General features: G+C 38.1%; 1 protein-coding gene across 2 annotated transcripts in view; it reads right to left on the bottom strand.

Moving 5' to 3' along the window:
• Lrrc8c (leucine rich repeat containing 8 VRAC subunit C) overlaps window positions 1-12,851 on the bottom strand; it is a 98,775-nt gene that overhangs the window by 62,241 nt on the left and 23,683 nt on the right. The window contains exon 2 of one of the 2 annotated variants that reach the window (XM_027935092.3): window positions 9,482-9,557. The exons of the other annotated variant lie outside the window; for it this stretch is intronic. The gene's annotated coding sequence lies outside the window, so the exon portion shown is untranslated. The remainder of the gene's footprint in view (window positions 1-9,481; window positions 9,558-12,851) is intronic. 2 annotated transcript variants of the gene reach the window in all.

The raw sequence follows: 12,851 nt of genomic DNA, 5'->3' as shown, positions 1-12,851 counted from the left end.
GAGTTGTAGTATTGTTGTTATTTTAATATTATTACTTTTATTTTGTGCTGGAATTGAACGCAGAGCCTTGTGCATGCTAAGCATGCACTGTACCTCTGAACTACACCACCAGCCCCAAAACTAGAGTTCTGGAGTGATACTCTACAATCTCTAGATGAGAACATGGCACTGAAGTTAAGTTGGAATCCTCACTCTGCCACTTTAAACTGGGTGACACCAAGCAGGCTACATTTGCTTCCTTGTTTTTAAAATATGAAAAAAAGACAAGATCTTTTTTCATGGGTTTATTGGGAAGTTTGCAGAATGACAAGGACTGATTGTAGTACAAGGCAGGAAATCAGCATTCGATTTGTGACAGGTACTAATATTATCAATAGAAATGAATAGTTAAATCAAGGGAGTTAACCATTTTTAAAAATGTTATGTTATTGTGGTAAAAACAATTAATAAAAAGTTCTGCCTTCTCAACAGAAATTTAAGCATACAACACAGTTTTGTTGACTATAAATATAATTTGTATACCAAGTCTCTAGAGCTTATTTATCTTGCTAACTGAAACTTTGTGCCTGTTGGTTAGGAAATCCCCATTTCTACTGGCCCTGGGCAACCACCACTGCTCTCTTTGACGCTATGAATTGGACCATTTTACATACATCATTTAAATAGAATAATGTAGCATTTGTTTGTGACTGGCTCATTTCACTTAATGTCCTAAAGAATCACCCATGACATTGTATATTGAAGAATTTCCTTCTTTTTAAGAGTTGAATAATATTCCATTGTAGGTGGTGTATACCACATTTTAAAAGTAATATATTCATCTTCTGATGGATACTTTGGTTATTTACACATCATGGCTATTGTGAATAAGGGAGTTTATTATTAATAAGAATAAGAATTTCTTGGTGTTTGTGCCTTCAGTCCCCACTTGAGGCATCACACTAAAAAAGAATTCTTCATAAAAAGATGGAAGACACAAACTTTGAATCATTTTTGTTAAATGGGGAAGGAAAGGTATAACAACTGGTAATTAGTACTATTGTACCTGCTAATTGCAGTTATTAAAAAAATGTTATCTGTTGAATCTCTACATTAAATCTGTGCTCTACAGAAGAGGAAATCTGCAAAGGCAGGTCAGTTTCCCCATGGTTACAAACCTCATGAATGGCATCTGCAAAAATTCTAACTTAACTCTCAGATTCCAATGACCAACCTCATTTCATTTCACAAGGAAAACTACCTTAGTCTCTAATAACCTCTTTTATGGGAAGTCTAGACTTGATATCAATTGGTAAGATCACCTGCTTGAGAAGTCAGTCACCTGAGGACTGTATTCAGAACACCTATGACTTGATCCAGCCTAAAATCTCACACAAAGAGAGCAATTCAGCCTAAGGAAAGAACTTTTTAAAAAGATGTTTAAAGGACTCAACTTCTGTCCATGAAGGAGTCACTAGTATGGGAAAGACTTCTACCATAAGTGGCTAGGAAAATGGAAATTTACAGAGCCCCAAAAAGCACTCCTACCTTATATTCTTGGTTATACCTGTCCTTGGTTTGATACTGAATCCTCTGGTGAAGAATGCTGTCCCCAAATATGGCCCTATTCCATTCTTCTTATGGGTGATCTGCATGTGATTTCCAGTAACTCCATACAGCAAAACAGCAAGAACCTTCTGTGCTGAGAATTTGAATACTGGGAAACTTATACCAAATTGAAACCAAAGGATTCTGACTACTAACTTCCTTTTCATTGTTCTTGTTCAAATTAATTTGGATGAAATACTTAACTATTAACCATCTCTTAGAAAATTATCAGGCTCTTCCTTCCCTGATGTTCCAGAAAAGTGTTTGACTTTATTGCAGTTATGCCTGTAAAGAGGTCTGTTTTCCTGTCACTGGCTCAAGTGTTCACTGTTTTTTTATATTATGACTTCTTTTTCAGCTTCCTCCTCAGGTCCCACAATGTTTCCAGAGACACAGAATAGGAAACACTTTAGGTGAACTTGATGTAAAATATCCCCATGAGTACCTATAGTATCTTTCTAATTCATGGGACTGCAGGCTTATTCTGCCAACTAACACTGATATTGAGACATATTAAAATATACATTTTGGATCACTCTGAAAGTTTAGCTCTTTTATAGAAACATGATTGAAGATGTGACTTCATATCAACCCGAGTTCCTGAACTCACACCAACCCGAGGTTCCTGAACTCACATACCCTTAGCTTTGGCTTTCTTTATTCTACCAAATACTACCCCACAGTTACTTCTATTACTGCTCAACTTTCTATTTTACCTCATCTTCTTCATTTAACTTCTCCAAGTTTTCTCCTTTTTTAGTTTTTCTCAGTATAAGTACCTCATGCTCTAGCTGATAGATTAGATATAGGGTTTGAGAGAAGTCAGATAAAGCCAACATTATTTTCATTGTTTTTGGATCTTATTTTCTAGGATTTTTCTTTTTTCTTTTTAACTGATACATAAAAGCCATAAAACTGTCCATATTAATAGAGTGGCATGTAACATTCAATAATGTACATATTATGTCATGTTTAAATCAGGTTAAACATATTTACCTACCTGAACATTTATCATTTATTTATGGTAAACAGTTCCAAAATCCTTTCTTCTACCTTTTTGCAATGTACAATACAGGTACAAGATATTTGACTTGAAGAGAAGAAAGGATGGGTTGCTGAGGGAGCAAGAAACTACCGGAAGAGCAGATTGCAGGCAGAAGGGGAATGGGGGGGCTTGGTTTCAGCTGTGTGTTATTAGACATCCCAGTGAGGGGCCCCACAAACACTTGAACACACCAGACAGAGTTGGGAATGATCTTGGTTGGAGTCACCAGGGGACAGAAAGTGTTAAAGTCATGAGACAGGATGAAAACACTTAGGGTGTATAGAAAGAGAGGAAAACTAGCTAAGGACTTCCTAAAATAAGGAACATGCTGCCCCCAAATATGGGCATGGATACTGCTCTCTCATTTCCTTCAGGTCTCTGTGCAATTGTTGTTTTCAGAGATGCCTTGTCTGCTTACCCTACTGAAAACATGAACACAAACTCAGGCATGGCCGCAGCATGCCTTACCAGAATTCCCTTTTCCATTTTTCTAAGTGGCTTTCCTCATAGTGTTATCCTTTATAAAAAAAATTTTAAATTTCTTTATTGGTGTTATATGATTATACATAACAGTAAAATTCATTACAACATGTTTGTATATGCACACAACAGAATTTGATCAACTCCTCCCCCAGCACTCCCCTTCTCCACCCTCCCCATGATCTCCTCCTTCAATTCTACTGGTCTTCCTTCTATTTTCATGAGTTTTTTTTTTCTTTCTTTCTTCCCCCCGTCCCCCACACTTTTCTTTCTCTAGCTTCTCCATATGAGACACAACATGTGACCCTTGACTTTCTGAGTCTGGCTTATTTTGCTAAAATGTGATGCTGATCTTCAGTCCTCATAGCATTATCTTTATGGATATATGGTGTAGGTGTGTGCTTATTTAATTGTGTTTCTGTTTCCTGCATCATAAGGTAAATTCCTAAGAAATACGAACTTTTTTTTTTTTTTTTGGTGCTGAGGATAGAACCCAGGGCCTTTTCCATGCAAGGCAAGCACTCTACCAACTGAGCTACAGCCCCAGCCAAGAACTTTGCTTTTGTTCATTCCTATTTCCCAGTGCCTGCCTAGCACAGTATCTAGCACAAAAAGTGTACTCAATAAATAATTGTTAAATGAATGAATGAAAAAAATGAATATATGCTTATTCCGCAAGTCTCCCAATTGTTTAAAATATATAACAAAAATATTTATGTGGCTACTAGAACTTCGAGGAAGCTGCACATAGTTTTGGGATGAGGACCACCTGATTCTCTGAGAATGAGAACCATTCTGCATTCCCTCATGACACCTGCGTTGTACTGAAGGACAAGGAGGAAGCTCCTCACTGGAGGCTACCTGAGAGATCTGCATGGTGGTAGAAATGGAAAATCTTCTCCTCTTTGCTATTTGGAGAGTTGGGAGAAGGAAGAAAGAATATGAGTGAGACTAGAGGTATTTTCAGCCTGATTTATTCTGAGCCAGGGGCTCCTTTATGATGTTATTAGCAGTACTGCATTCTTTACTCCAGTTGCCTGACTCAGTCACCTCCCTGGACCTACAGTGGAATAAGGTACAGGAGAGAATTATGGGTGTTTTCTAAGCAATAGCAGGCCAACAGTGCTCATGGATAGTTGGGGTTACAATTTTCAGTGTCAGATGACTAGTAATGAGCAGAATCAGAGCATGATATTTGTGGGAAGTTACAATGGTCAAAAGTGGTTCAAATCAGCAAAAATGTCATTCCTTAAAAAAACAGATCATACTGAATTCATGGCATTCAAGATCTAGAAAATTTACCTAATATTATAACTAGCATCATTCAGATTCCTTGTTGGAGTTTGGAGTTCTATTATTTTAAGAGAGGAATGTGAAAATGAGACCCTGTCTCTAAATAAAATTAAAAAAATAGGGCTGGGGATGTGGCTCAGTGTCAAGTGTCCCTGAGTTCAATTCCTGGTACACCCCTCCCCCAAATTAGATAGGCACTTATTTAAAGACAACAAATTCTACCTTCAAAAATATATCCAGATTCTTTCTTTCCTTCCTTTTTTTTGGAGTGCTAGGATCAAACCCATGACCTCATGCCTGCTAGGGAAGAGCTCTACCACTGAGCTACACCCCCTAATCATTTCTGACCTGTCTGCTATTACCTTGGTCCAGCCACCATAATTTCTCCACAGATTACTGCAACGACCTCCTAGCTGGTCTCCCTGCTCTCATCTTTGACCCTTACAGATTAATCTCAACTGAGCAGCCAGAATAATGCTTTCAAAATACTGGGTCTCTAAGGGCCTTCTGGGAGACATTCCAACCCCACACATAGCAGTTTTGTGCTTAATATTAAAATAAGTAATTATAACCCTACATGTAGCAGTTATGTATTTCAGGATTTGGAAAAGTTCTTTTGTGCTTAATATTAAAATAAGTAATGATTGAAAGATGAAAAAAAAAAAAATACTATGTCTCTTCTCTGCTCCAAACTCACCAGTAACCCTCCATCTCACTTGGGAAAGGTCAAAATCTTTGCAAAAGTCCTAAAGGCCTTATGTAATCTCACTCCCAGCCCTTCTAGTCTTAGTCCTCTCCTGAACATTCTCTTTGCTCCAGCTGCATTGGTTCTTATGGCAGTTTCTAGAACATTCCAGACTCACTCCTGCCTCAAGGCCTTTGTACTCACAGCACTTCTGCCTGTAGTTCTCTTCCTGGTTTTGGTGTTGGTGTGGCTCCATCCCTTGCCTTCTGCAGACACTGCTGAAGCTGCTCCAGAACTGAATCACTTTTTTACCATCTCTACCACTGCCACCCTGGTCCAAGCCTTTGCCCCCTCTTGTTTGGACAATACTGCCAAGCCGATTTAATATTAAGTCCCTCCTGCCACACTCCCTTTCTTCCTGCCATGAATTATTTTTTCTCCATAGAGTTTAATAACTTTGAACATATTATGCCTATTTTAGTTGCTTATGTAATACCTTTTCCGACTTCTTCCACTTGAACGGAAGTCCCATGAGGGCAGTTTTTGCCTGATTTGGAAACTGTTTGGTTCAGGAGATTGACTGACCCATAACTAAATAACAGAATAAAGTAGTACAAACAGAATGTATACAGAAACGTCACATACTCGAGATAAGCAAAGGAATATATAAGGCTAACAGATGTGTTAAGAGCCTTGAAGTATATAGATACATTGAAGTAGTACCAGAGGCAAAATACTTCAATTTGGTACATGACAACAGGTTTTGACTTGCTACATGAGAGACTTAGGAAGAATCTGAAATTAAATGGCCTGAATAAAAGGTTCTAGAACAAAACCTGTCATCATACTATGGAGATGTGAAACAAGGGAGTAAGTCATGTCTGGCTGGTGGGCTCACTGTTTCAAGGTGGCAACCAGTTGAGAAAGGGCTGTGGGATGAGCTTGAGGATTTCTCAGAAGCCAACATTACTTCCTGAAGCACACAAAGTGCCAAGTGTTTCCAAAGGGAAAATGTGGACTGGTATTAAAATAGGAACCACTGATTTGAAAATTGTTGATGGATCTGGGCTGGTTTGGTTGCCTCAAATTTACTGGAGAACACCTAGGGGAAATAAAACCAGGGCAGGCAGAAGGGCGGCTCAGCCTTGGTTGTACATTAGAACCACCTAGAAAGTTGTCAATATACTGATGTCTGGTGTGGTTAAATCAGAATCCCTGGGGGAGGACCCAGGCATGAGGTATTTTGCAAAGGTCCTGGGGTGGGTGATTCCTGAGGTTGAGACTTATTCTCCAAGAAACATCTGTTTCTCTTTCTTGTGATAAAAAGTAAAGCTGGGTACCAAATAAGGTCTGAGGGAAAATCCACAGCTTTACCTGACCCTACCAAGGAAGGCTCTGCTTACTTAGAATGATTTCAGAACCCAAGGAATTTATTTATTTTTTCATGCTAGGGATTGAACCAAGGGCCTTGTGCATACTAAGCGCACATGTTCTACCCACTAGAGCTATCCACCAGCCCTTGTATTTCAGGGAAGAAGAGGGTCCTGAGCCTCATGAGGATTGAGAAGTGGATAGGGTGGGCATGCAGACTGAGAAAGGGACCAAGAGATCTGAGGACAGGGGAGCATAAGGAAACCGGACAGGGCGGTCGCAGTCTCTCTGGCTCTCAGTCTCTGTGGCTGCTCCCTCCATGCTCACTTCACCTTGCCCTCTCCTCCTCCAGGACTCAAAAGCCCACAGCACCATATCAGGACTGTCAGGTTTCCTCATGTGGATCACCCTCCCTAGGGAAGAGCATGCTGCATGGGCAACACTGGGAGGGGTCTTAGGCCATAACTGCAGTTTCTATTTTGGAAGCCTGTGGCTGAGTATTTTCCCATGCAATCCAAGATCAACAGTCTTCTACCTGCCCTCTCTATCCTTCACTGCCAGGGTTATTTATATTTGCATCTATCTCCCTCCTGCACTGTAAACTGTGAGGGCAGAGACCGGGTTGCTCATCTGGATACACCCAGCCCTTGACCTATTTGTCTGAGCTGTAATGGTTTTAACGGACAGAGCTTCACACACATAGCATGATTTACCCTCTGGAATAATTTCTGGATGTAGATGATGCTTTAGGCAAAAGAACTGTAGTTCTGATGGGGTCCAGGTTTATTTGATAAATGCTTTATTTTAGAGTAACAGTGAATATTGATCTTTGTTAACAAAGCTCTCTTTATATATGAAGGAAAACACATCAACATGAGCTAACATTTACTGCAACGTGCCTTGAAGGTGGCACCAGGAGCTAGCAGCACTTCCATGTACTATATTGTTTAACACCCAAACAGCCCTAGGTTTGAGGTACTATAAGCCCATATTTACAAAAAAATTGAGATTTTGGAAGGTAAATATCCTACCTGGGGTTATCTAGCATAGGAGGGGGCCTAGAATCAACCAAGGTCATTTGTGTTCAGAACCCATTATTTTAAGCCAAAAAATCTAACATTCCCATAGACAACCAAAAAACAGAATGGAACATTGAACTCAATTCTGATTGAACACAGGAATTAGTTAAGGAGAAAGGGTGTTCCTCTATTCTATAGAAGGATTTCTTAAAAACTAGGTGTGATACTATCTAAAACGTCTACCAACTTATATCAGAGATACTTACTTTCAAGTTTGTATTACATTCAGATTATAATATAAACTAAAAAAAAATTTCTTTCACATTTATTTGATTTTCCACGGGCAGTAACTCCTAACTCTTTGGCTTTAAATCTTTTAGATCTATAGCCTCTTAGGTGCTTAATAACTTCAGAGAATTTAAAGGGTAGGCACTACTTTATCCAATATCTAAATGAGAGAATAGGCAGTCTATTTTCCTGTCAGGAAAGAACCCATTCAGCATGAAGTATATATATGTTTTTAATAAATAGTTTATAGTTTATCACTCAGTATAAGAAACAATGATACACATGTTAAATCTTTATATCAATTGCCTTAGTTTTGGAAAAATGAACATATCCTTAATTCTATTCACAGGTGATTCTAATATAAAAACAGACGGGCTGGGGCACTGTGGGGCCTGCCTGTAATCCTAGCTACTCAGGAAGCTGAGACAGGAGGATCTCAAGTCCAAGGCCAGCCTGAGCAACTTGGAAAAACCCTATCTCCAAAAACCAAATTAATAAAAGTAATTTTATATGTAATATTATATGTAATATATGTATTTTGGTTTTTTACTGGTAGAGGGGATAATTCAGCATGGTTCCCTAGTAGGTATAAGGTCCTGGGTTCAATCCCCAGTACTGCAAACAAAACGAAGATGGGGCTTAGGTATAATCTTTCTAAAAATAAGGATGCATATTCTTAAAATACATGCTTCCTTCTCCACTGCCATTTAATAAAATGCCTTATCATATGAGATATTGAGATATGCACAGTGACTATTTGAAAACCTTTCTGTGCCTAAGAATTTTCTAGTCTTTTTCAGATTATATTCTAAAAACAAATATATTTTAAAACAGGCTTCATTCCAGGTTTCCAAGCAAACACACTCAAATAGATTAATTAACATATCAGAGACTCAGACTGTTTTCAAATGCTATACTTAACACTGCTTATGATGTCACGCAAGTAATTTTGACTCAGTGAATATGTCAACAGGAAGGGGTCTGGCAGAAGCATAAAAATTCTGAGCAAACTAATCCTGAGACTCAAGCAACTCCATTACCAGAAATGTTAGTTAAACCAAACAGCAGGGTGGCCAAAGAACATCCAGGAAAACCAGTGTTTTCAAGATTGTGGTTTCCTCATATAAGGGAACTATTATGCTCCCATTTGGATGTGGCACAAGGGGGCTCTTTGAAAGCATGGTATATTTCAATTAAAAATAAAATCTCAGTCCAGCTGAGAGAATACAAAGGTACTCTCAGTCATATGCTTGCATTCCTGAGATTATCTACCTCCTGCTTACCCTCAGTAACATGCCCTATGGCCTTACCTCATATATTTTGTTTTAGCTTATAAAATATTCTAATGTGACATAGTCCTTTGTTCATGTCCCAGTTCAGGTCTAAAAATTTTTCCCCTTATCTTGAAGAAGAAGTCTTCCTAAAATTTTGCAGAAATGAATATCATATCATGCATCCTCTAAACCACAATAGCCACAACCTAATGGTCCCATGACAACAGTTAGGCGGACCATTCAAAAGACACCATGTGCCCCTACTGAGGACACCAGCATTACATCAATAGATCTTAATAAAAAACTGAAAGGTAATTTTGTGAATTCTCTTCCCTAGAAATGATTACAGTCATTTTGTACGTTTAAGGTGATATGAAGTCCTTTATCCAAAACAATATAGGCCAACAGTAAAGTTAATAAGAAATATACTTTTCATTACCTTATATATATATGTTACTTCATTCAACATCTGCATTCCCAGAACTCTAAGTTTAGTCATAAGCAGCCACTTTAACCTAAAAAAATAAAAATAAATGTAAGTCATGTCTACTCACTATTTTGTGTAATACAATGCAATGATTATGATGTAAGTTTTATAGCCAGAAAAATTTAGGTTTGCAATCTAGCTTTATAGCTATTAGCTGGTGATCTTGGGCAGGTTTTTAAACTCTTTAAATTATACACCCTTAGGGAAAAAAAAACACTAAATACAAGTAAAACACAGTATAATCAAGTAAAATACAGTAAATACAATTATGGACCTCATTCTTAAAAAAAAAAAAATTAGCTCTGGGTTTCTCAGGAATCTTAGATTCTGAAAGGTCTTTGTGTTTCCATGTCTGTTCCTCATAGAAACTTCCAATAAGTATCCCCAAATCATGGTGTCCCCTTTAAAACATTTGGTAATTTTTCTCCTTGCCTCAAGAGAGGCCAGTTTCTTTAACCATCTCTAACTCCATATGTAGCTGTCAAAACCTTGCAAAGTGTCAACCTGCCCCAATCCAGAGGTCCCAGGTGTTCAGTTCTCCTGGGTTCCCACAGACAGAGTGGCTCTTGGAGCTTAATCAGTACCTATCATCTCTAGTGCATGACCCAAAGTTTTAAGGAAGGCTCCAAAGCTAAGACCAATGATAACATTACAACAACTCCTTAAGAGCAAGGGCCCACCCTACCCAACACCTTATAGGTGGTTAGACTTGTTGCTATGGAGTTGGAACTTTTGGAAAATCTGCTCCCCTGACTGCTGCCATACAACAACACAGCTGCCTTTCTGGAGTCTACAGGAAGCTGCACCTGTGGCTGAGGAAACCAGCAACAATCTGTGGGTTCCCTGAAGACAGACTTCCTGGAAGCTGAGTCATGGACCTCCCAGAACAGTCACTGAAGTGGCCTCATGTTGTATTTTTGTTATTAGTTACTTCTGTGCTCATGCGCTGTTAGTGCCCTTAGCTAGAAGATAAAGCATTATGATGAGAGAGACAGCCTGTGGTCTCCCAATACCCAGCCCCTCCTTTTCACCTAATAATGGATGGGTACATGTTCCAGCCTCCTTGCGGGCAGATATGGCCATAAGACTCTGTCCTAGCCACTGGAATCTAAACAGCAAAGATGGATTCAACTCTCATTTGTGCGTTTAAAGTAAAGAAACTTGTCAACATCTCCTTCTACCCACTTTTCAGATGAGATATAACCTCGGTATTAACTGCCTTCAATCAGATAAGTGAGAGATATGTACTAGCAATGGTGGACTAGTAAGACATCAGGAAGCTAAGTCCTCAACATCATATGATTATGCTTAGATTATTATGACAGAGAAAGATACAATGTCTTTTCTTAAGTGACCATGTGTGTGCCTGTGTGTGGTGAGAGGAGGTGGAGAGTCCCTCTGATAGCATTTGACATCACAGCCTAACTCTTCAGTCACATGGGCTGTGCTTTCCATGCTGGGGTAGGCAAATGCATTCAAGTGGTGGAGGAGGAGATGGAGGAGGAGAAGAGGGCGTAGAATGCAGAGGGCATATTTTCCTGGTACTGACTTTAATCAAAGATTTTCGGGCTAAAAGGAAATTTTGTATTAAAACCAAAAAGAATATAGAATCAAATGTAAAATTTGCATGCTTTTAAAAAGGTAAAATATAGATATAAAATGAAATTTGGTCCTTTGAGCAGAATGCGTCCATCTCTATTCCCAAATTCCTGAAATATTCCGGAGAAAGTTACTAATGGAAACTATGAGGAGCATTAGCTGAAGAGAGAAGATCTGACAGGAAGTCCGAGGTCTAGATCCAACTCTACTTCTGACTATAATATATTATGCAAGTCCTCCTGCCCTGGTACTTCTACATACAAAACAAAGCCACATATATAAATCTCCAGAGAGAACACTGTCATACATACCCATATACTTATGCGTTTCATGAAGATAAAGACGACTTAGGGTTGATTTTGGAAAGCAATGAGATGCCAAGGATCGTATTCTGGGAGTTATGGTATCCATGTGAATGCCATAAAGCCAGAAGGTGTCCATGACATGATCACTCTACTGAGAAGTTGCACAGGTCCCATAGTTCACACAGATCTTCCAAGGGCTTTTGGTCTCCTCTAGAACTTGTGCTCAAATATAATTGTTATGAAAACAGTTTTAAGAGGTGGAACTTATACTTAAGATTAAAAAAAAAAGAATATAAGTATATTTATACTTTGCTATTGATGGATAATAATTGTGCATCTTTATGGGATACAGTGTGATGTTTTGGTACATTTATACATTGCATGTTGATGATCTGAGAATACTAACTTATCCATCATCTCAAACATTTGTCATTTGTTTATGTTGAGTACAAACTTCTATTTTGAATTATATAAAAAGTATTATTAACTATAGCAAACTTCTATGTAATAGAACATCAACAGTCTTCTTCCTATATGGCTATGACTTTGTAAACATTATGTTGTTTATATACTGTAGAGACTAATCCCTTATTGAAAAAATAGTATGCAAATTAAAAAAAACAGAGGTGTAATTTCTAAGAGGTGTTTAGGGCATTAATTCATTCATGAGGGTGGAATCTACTGTCCTATGCTTGTGCGCTTGCTCTCTCTTTCTCACTCCCTTTCTCTTGCTTTCTCTGCTCTTCTGTCATGTGATTCCATCTACCACATGATAAAGGCTGCTGCCAGAGGCTGGTGGCTTGATATTGGACTTCCCAGCCTACAAACTGTGAGCCAAAAATTTCTGTTCATTATCAATGACTATGGTATTCAGTTACCAAATGGACTAAGATGTATAAAGACCCAGTTATAGATGCCCATATATTTGGGGGAATGTTTCCAATCTTAAAGATATAAATAGAAAAGATACACAATCAAAGGAACAAAGAACACATATGTGAATCAAAAGTAAGAGAAAAATACAAAAACAGACAGCAGGAGTTCACATTTTAAAACCTTCAAACTCTAATTAATATTCTCAGCAAGTTAGTAATTGATGTGTGTTCATCAGAAAAAGCTTAGAAATTAAAAATCAAGCAATCAACCTAAGGGTTGGATTTTAATTTTGACAAAACTAATCTTAAAGTAGAATAAAAATGTGGGAGAAAAATTAGAAATCCAATATTTGAAAAACAGAAATTTTCTAGAGTAAAAAGAAAATGAATGGAAGTTATCAAAGAAAGAGTGAAATAATTTTTTCCAAATGATTGAACTCAATATGAATTAATGAATTAATAAAGACCCACACCACTGTGAAGTCTAGAACATTAGGGAGAGAGAAGATCCTAAAAGTTTTTGGCAGTGGGGTTAGGTCAGGT

This window comes from Marmota flaviventris, chromosome 10 (genome assembly GCF_047511675.1).
Source record: "Marmota flaviventris isolate mMarFla1 chromosome 10, mMarFla1.hap1, whole genome shotgun sequence".
Lineage (NCBI taxonomy): Eukaryota > Metazoa > Chordata > Mammalia > Rodentia > Sciuridae > Marmota > Marmota flaviventris.
This window is presented reverse-complemented; position numbering and strand designations above follow the sequence as displayed.